The 6333-nt window shown below is 35.1% G+C and overlaps 1 long non-coding RNA gene across 1 annotated transcript; it reads right to left on the bottom strand.

The window, feature by feature from the left end:
* Positions 1–287: 287 nt before the first annotated feature.
* Positions 288–4846, bottom strand: LOC135781282 (uncharacterized). The gene is made up of 4 exons (XR_010545130.1): positions 4661–4846; positions 3764–3922; positions 3555–3650; positions 288–2061 (listed from the first exon to the last, which is right to left on the bottom strand). It is a non-coding gene; the product is annotated as an uncharacterized lncRNA (long non-coding RNA).
* Positions 4847–6333: the final 1487 nt, after the last annotated feature.

Below are 6333 nucleotides of genomic sequence, written 5' to 3'. Positions count from 1 at the left end.
GCAATTCTGATTTTCTTATTTTCCTAATTAAGATTTTTGTTTTACACCAATTACTGTTGTTCAGTTAATTAGCTTTTTTATGTTCTGTGGATGAAGAATTTTCAATTAGCAAAATTATTATGCATGTTTGCCAACTAACACTTGCTTGTTTATGCAATTTTGATTTTTAAATTTTCCTAATAATGATATTTATGTCACCGCAATTGCTGTTGTTCAGTTAATTAGCTTTTTTATGTTTTGTGGATGAGAAATGTTCAATTGGCAAAATAAAGACAGGTCAAAAACAATTCTTTTTAGCATAATTTATTTCAATTAGAAATAAGATGCTACACAACCCCAAACTCTTCACAACATTTAACTTTTTTTTAAAGTTGTGACACAGCAGCTGCACTTTAAAAAGTCTAGATTCCATCTTCAGTAGGAACTTAAATTTTGCATACACGAAGCATACAGACAATCACTTAACTGTAACAGCATAAAACTTGTATCAATTTAGGATTTTTGTTTTTATCCAACAATAGTGTTTTTAATGCCTTGACATGTTCTGTAATCTAAACCTTTTCAAATTACCCCATTTAAACCAACATTTAAAACACTTGTACAGTTTTATTTAAAAGGATAGTTCACCCAAAAATGAAAATTGTGTCATTTTCTTACTCCCATGTTGTTACAAACCTGTATAAATGTATTTGATTTGATGAACATAAGATATTTTGAGGAATGTTTGTAACCAAACAGATCATGAGCCCTAAAAACAGATCATGAGCCCCATTCATTTCTAAAGTATTATTTTTTCCTACTATGAAAATGAATGAGGCTCATGAACGGTTTGGTTACAAACATTCCTCAAAGCATCTTTCTTCCTGTTCCTCAAAATGAAGACATTTGTAAAAAAATAAGAGTGACAAAATGTGACAATTTTCATTTTTGGATAAACTATCCCTTTAACAATTTCAATTTTAAACAACCAGTTATAAGAGCAGACATGCTTACTGAAACCACTAACCTGGTATGGTATGATGTAATACAAAATTACAATTATATACACTTTAAAGGGTAACTAAACCCCGGTCAGAGCGTGACTCCACCCACTGGCAATATTTGAAAAATGCAAGAAAAGTGGGCAGATCCCAACGGAGATAGAGATGACGAACTAAAGCTCGTACCAAGTGTGTGTTGAGATCGTAACCAGGGCGTGGTGAGCTTGAATCTGTTTACGTCACGAGTAATTTTTTGAACCCAACATCCAATAGGAAAATTCAACTGCAGTAGCCACCGTTCAACCTGAAGAGGGCAGCACTCAGATGTTTTTACACTATATATTGCAGTATTGAAACACTTTATATCCAAATGTCAAAAAACTTACTAAAATCAATGAGCAGCACTAATTAAGCATCATTCTTACAGATCATTAACTAAAAAAAGTTGGTTTAGGGTTTAGTTACTCTTTAAGAACAGTCTTATGCATCTTATGACAAGCAAAATAGATGTCACCTAAAAGAATCACGTTGTATCCAAGCTGCACTTTAGGTCTATTAACAAATGAATCCCAAAAAGGATCCCAAAACACTGTTCTGATTTTCTTTACAACAGTTTGTTCTTCAGAGAAAGCACACGTTTGGTGCATTTGGAACAGTTTGACATCTGTAACAAGAAATAGAGATGCCAACTAAGAATCCCCAGACCTTGTATCCAAGCGAACTTTAGGTCTTAAAACAAATGAACATCAAAAAGAATCCAAAAACACGGTTCTGATTTTCTTTACAACAGTTTGTTCTTCAGAGAAAGTACACGTTTGGTGCATCCAGATCCCAGCTCCATGAAAACATTCTGAATGGTGTCAAAAGTGTACTTAAGAGCTTGAGGATAGGACATGTTTAATGCATACAGAAGGCCAAAAAGGTATGCAAGAGCAGTAGAAATATCTGGGAGATCTTTCAAAACGACGACCTGCTCCAACACAACAGCAATGTTTACAACCTCTGGTGATGGTCCCTGGGTCTCATCTTCCAAAACACACAGAATGGCAATAGACACTCCTTTTGCCCCATCTTCGTTGTCCTGTTACACAAACAATAATCTATTAGAACAGATATTTTGTAGTTGCATTCTATCCATAATAGACTATAAAAGTCAATAGTCATTAGGGCTGGGATGGTTGTAATTACCACAGAACCACCGCGGTGGTGGAGTGCAACCCACGGTCGGGAAGTGTGCATGTCACAAATTATAAAAAATATAAAAGTATAATCTTGCCCAGTGAGATGTCTTAAGGTTAGTGTTAACGCAAACAGCCCGCAGACCCAGAGTTAATGCTCTATTTGCAAGGAAAGACAACTGATATCAGTGATGTAGCTGGCTTGGGAGCAGAACAATGAGGCAAGATATTGGCCGTTTCTCAATTCGAAGACTGTAGCCTCCGGAGGTCGCATTTGCAAGCTGCATGCGTCATCAAGATGTCTTATTTCATAACATTAACAATTATAAAGTTGACTATTATTCTTTGATAATCATACATTGTTGTAATATGCTTATGACTTGCAAATGTTCTAATATGCTTATGACTTGCAAATGTCTGAAAATAATAAACCAGGCTTGATGACATGCAGCCTGCATATGCGACCACCGAAGGCTGCAGCCTTTGGATTGAGAAACGGCTGTTCTGGCTTGGTCACTTAAAGTTGCGAAAAAGTATCAATCTGCGCTACCAGTATACCATCAGAACGCGTTTTCAGCGCCTCCGGAAACATTATAACCCAAAAAAGGTTTCTCACTTGTTGTTTCATGAGTGTAAGTGCTACAATAAACACGCAGATATGCGGCGATCCCCTGGGTCCTCTGGGGCTCGGCTTGAGCAGCCGACGAAATGGCCAAGTACATACGCACAGTTGCTTAACTTTTTTTTTTTTTTTTATTTACTTCACGTCGCGTCTAAAACCACACGGAAAACATGATCGCGCCGCTTTCCCCCTCTTCAAAACGCCTTTCGTTGCTAAGTAACCTAAGCATTGCCTGACCCTGTGACGAGCACCCACCAGCAGAGAAAGAATTTCACAAACACAATCTATAACCACCGCACCAAGAATGCCAATATGCAAAACTAACAGATTGAAGCTTTCATTTGTTCCTGCCTCGATAAAAATGCTGAACTCTACCAAAAAATAATGTCCACACAACATATTAAAACATCGTGTATACACACTTAACATTTTAGATTTATTAATGGATGTATTTTTGTTTATTATTATTATTAATGTTTGGGTTTTTTTATTGTCTGTTCAGAACAACACTGTAGCACCTTTGCCCAAGACAAATTTCCCTTCGGGGAAAAATAAAGTTTACCCTTTAACCTAACCTAACCACCTTGGTGAATTTGTGCATTACCACCGCAGTGGTAAAAAAACTGCCACTGTCACAGACCTAATAGTCATTAAACAGTCAACATTTGCAGACTCACAAATATAAGACTAGAACAAGTAAATATTCACTTTTTTTAAACAAACCTAATGAACAAAAATAATCAAATCTCAAAACTTTAAGCCTTTACTACTTACTTTGCATGTCTTGAACAGCTTGTTTGGGTCCTCTCAAAGAAACAAAGGCAGGCCTTTCAAAGCAGTAGTCCTTCTGTGATTAACAATATCGGTCATCTTAAAAACATACAAAGGTAACAAACAATTAGCCAAAGTAAGAAAACGGTTCATATCAGACAACCTAATGTGAATAAACCTTCACCACAGTTAAGTTATGAAACTAAACTTGCCCTTTCATCAAGTCTTTCTAGGAGCTGTTCCATATCCTCTCCAAATGCAGCTTTTCGAGCTCTGTATACTTTCAAGAGCTTTGTTGTAAATCGGTCCATTGCTGCCCTGAAGACATCAAGAAGGTCGTTATCCGGGATTCTGAAGAATTCCTCAGCAATCTGTTTATAACAAATACATATTGTAGTAACGGTAACAAAACTTAAAGCATAAACCGGATAAAAAAACATGCGTCTTAACTTGAAATACTATTCATGCAGAAACACTACTTCTTGTAGCAAAATCAGCGTGAATCTAATGTCAATGTCCTTTAATACACCAGAAATGGCATTTACAGATAGTTAAAATGTGTATTACATGTGGTGCCTTAAAGGGTTAGTTCACTCCAAAATGCTATTTTTTTAATAAATCACTAAATCACTTGTCGTTCTAAAACACCAAGTGATCCGATTGTCTTCAAAAATATCTAAAAAATGTGTTCTGATGATAACCAGGAGGCTTTGGTCTGTCCGATTGACTTCAGTTTGTTTCACAATTTCCCTACCACCCCACAAAAAAAGACAAGGCATCGCCAAAAAAGGTCCATGTGCCATCAGTAGTTCAATAATAATATTATGAAGCAACGACAACACTTGTGTGCACAAAAAACAAAATGAGCAGTTTTATTCAACAATTTGAAGTCAATCAGACAGACAGAAGCCTCACAGTGTTAATTAAAAATATCTAAAAATGTGATCTGGAGACAATCAGAAGTGTAAGTGATTTTTGATAAAATTATCATTTTGGGGTGAACTAACCCTTTAAGTAATAAAAATTTTTTATACGTTTCTAACAAATTTAGGATAATAAAACAAAATCATTCAAATTAGCCTTTTTAACAAAGAAAAACCTGATATTACCTGTTCCTGGAGAAAAAGTGCAGGCCACCTCTGCTGCAAGTCTACAACCATTGGTTGATCTTCTACCACTTCTTTTCTTCTCAGGGAAAAAGTTAATTCCATTTTTTCATGTATGACCACCATGTTGCTTCTTGCCTTTTTTGTTTCATCAATCAATAAAAGTTTTTGTTCTTCAAGTGAAGCATCTGTGTGGTTTAGGGATGCATATCAATTAATCGCGATTAATCTATAGCAGAATAAAAGTTTTTGTTTACATCATATATGTGTGTGAACTGTGTATAATAATTATGTATATATAAATATGCACACATGTATGTATAATTTTAAGAAAAAAATATATTTATATATTAAGTATTTATATTTATATATAATATAAATTATACATAAATATACAAATGTATATACACATGTAAACATTGCTTAAATATATACATGCATGTGTGTGCATTTAACTATACAAAGTTATTATACACAGTACACACACATATATGATGTAAACAAAAACTTTTATTCTGCTATAGATTAATCGCGATTAATTGATATGCATCCCTAGTGTGGTTGCATGGATGTTCTGGGAATATGCAAGACTGCTTTTTCATTGGGCAGTTCCGAGATGTCAGTCAGGCTGCAAAGGGCATTCCCAAAATCAGGGTCCTGAAATTGCAAGATGAACTGTCCTTGTAACTGCAGTTTCTCCTTCAGAATACTAATAAGGGACTCGACAGACTGTGGCACTTCAAAAAGCTGAAGTCGGGCATCGGTTAAAGAAATGACAACTCACATTAGTAAAGCCTGTAAAGCGAGAGGTAGACAGAGAAAGTTCTTTAACTAAAAATTACAATGATTTTTTCCCCAATTTAAAAAAAAAAACACCTTTACACATACCATCAGGCAAGTATTTTCATAATCCTGGAAAATAGAAAAAAATGCATGAGTTACAAACGTATTTGAAAACACATGAAAAAAAACTAATTTGACAATATATTGCACTCAATATGGTAATATTCTTCAGCATTTTTAACTAATTTCAAACTGTTTAAAATCATGTTCACATGATAATAATCTAGTTCCAATTTATTTATACTTTGTCTTACATTCACCAAGGAAACCAAATGGGTTAAGGTTTACTGCTTAAGGCAAAGTAGTCATTTGGTTACAACTAATTACAAAAGTGCTAACTATAGTGTGCATTGATGCAGAGACAAAATATATTGTCAGTAATTTTATATACTGATAATTAAGCAAGTATAGCAAATAGCACTGTAGTGTGTTCACCGTGGAACACAGCATGCTTCAGAGAAAAACATGTACAGAAAATTACCGTTTGGTGAAAATGTAAATAAATCCTATACCCAGTCATTGGTGAAATGTTTACAGAATTCAGCAGATTTATAGTTTTGGTAATTGTTCATGTACATACCATAAACAAGAGCTTACAAGTTTAAGTACGAAGCTGAAGGAACAAATCCGACTTCTTTTCGCGAGTAGTCTTATTTATTGCGTAGTCAGTGAATTTACGATGCCTTCCAAATGGCGCTTCGGTCACACACACAACAAACCCACGTGATAGTCCGATAGTCGCATTTATCTCGAAGTTGTTCATGTAAACTGCTTTTTCCAGACTTTGGAAAGAGGTTGATTACGACGTGGGTTTCGTGTGATGTCGACAAGGC

This window comes from Paramisgurnus dabryanus, chromosome 23 (assembly GCF_030506205.2).
Source record: "Paramisgurnus dabryanus chromosome 23, PD_genome_1.1, whole genome shotgun sequence".
NCBI classification, from domain to species: Eukaryota; Metazoa; Chordata; class Actinopteri; order Cypriniformes; family Cobitidae; genus Paramisgurnus; species Paramisgurnus dabryanus.
This window is presented reverse-complemented; position numbering and strand designations above follow the sequence as displayed.